The sequence below is a fragment of the Schistocerca serialis genome, chromosome 5 (genome assembly GCF_023864345.2).
Source record: "Schistocerca serialis cubense isolate TAMUIC-IGC-003099 chromosome 5, iqSchSeri2.2, whole genome shotgun sequence".
Classification (NCBI taxonomy): domain Eukaryota; kingdom Metazoa; phylum Arthropoda; class Insecta; order Orthoptera; family Acrididae; genus Schistocerca; species Schistocerca serialis.
This window is the reverse complement of record NC_064642.1, coordinates 487,571,499-487,572,631: the sequence shown is the minus strand read 5'-3', so window position 1 is coordinate 487,572,631 and position 1,133 is coordinate 487,571,499. Positions and strand designations below refer to the sequence as shown.

Sequence of the window (1,133 nt, the reverse complement as noted above, 5' to 3'; positions counted from 1 at the left end):
CCGTCGGACCTCACCCCCATTACACTTTTTTGCTGGAACTACACGAAAACCGAAGAGTATTCGACTCCTGTGGAGTAAGGGCAGGAATTAGTTGCAAGAATACTTGCAGCTGCCGTAAACATACAGAACAAGCCACATATTTTCCATCGAACGCGAGAGCCCTGCTACGTCTCTGTGCTCTACCCTAATTTTCATCTGGGTTGTTTTGGAAATCAGCCTTATGCAAACACAATTAGCTTATTTTTATATTTACCCAGACAGGTTTAGACACCAATGTGTCATCTCCCCCACAGGACATGACACACTGGTATCGAAACATGCCTGGGTAAATATAAAAATAAACTAATTGTGTTTGCATACGGCTGATTTCCAAAACAACACAGATTATAAATCGCAACCACGAAAAACATTTTTCTTCTACTTTTTACGTCGTTAGGAACCAAACGTACTTGCTTTGTGAACATGGACATCTCTATACTCTTGGGAAACAGGACCACCGTAAAACACACATAACAATCGAATGACTGCCGCCCGCACTCTAGTACTGATCTCTTCCTAAGCAATTATCACGTCTTTGGTCACTTAAAAAAAGCCTTGAATGGTCGACGGTCATTATCGAACGAGGATGCGCAGCAAGTAGTCACTGACCTCTTCAGGCAGCAGGACATTCCCTTTTACCAAACGGATACTTTGAACCGTGTTCTTCGGTGGGATAATTGTCTCAATGCTCACGGCGATTTTGCCTGATTGACAAACCGACTCTGGACAATACGACCTTCGAACGGAAACATTTTGATACCCCTTGTATTTTTATGGCGAACGGCCTTGCCGCAGTGGTAACACCGGTTCCCGTCAGATCACTGAAGTTAAGCGCTGTCGGGCTGGGCTAGGCCTTGGATGGGTGACCATCCGGTCGGACGAGCGCTGTTGGCAATAGGAGTGCACTCAGCCCTTGTGAGGCATAATGGGGAGCTACTTGACTGAGAGGCAGCGGCTCCGGTCTCGGAAACTGAACTGACGTGCGGCCGGGAGAGCGATGTGCTGACCACATGGCCCTCGATATCCGCATCTAATAACGCCTGTACGCTGAGAATGACACGGCGGCCAGTCGGTACCTTTGGGCCTTCATGGCG

The 1,133-nt window shown here is 47.7% G+C and overlaps 1 pseudogene; it reads left to right on the top strand.

The window, feature by feature from the left end:
* Window positions 1-815: 815 nt before the first annotated feature.
* LOC126483015 (5S ribosomal RNA) lies at window positions 816-933 on the top strand (annotated as a pseudogene).
* The last annotated feature ends 200 nt before the right edge of the window (window positions 934-1,133 follow it).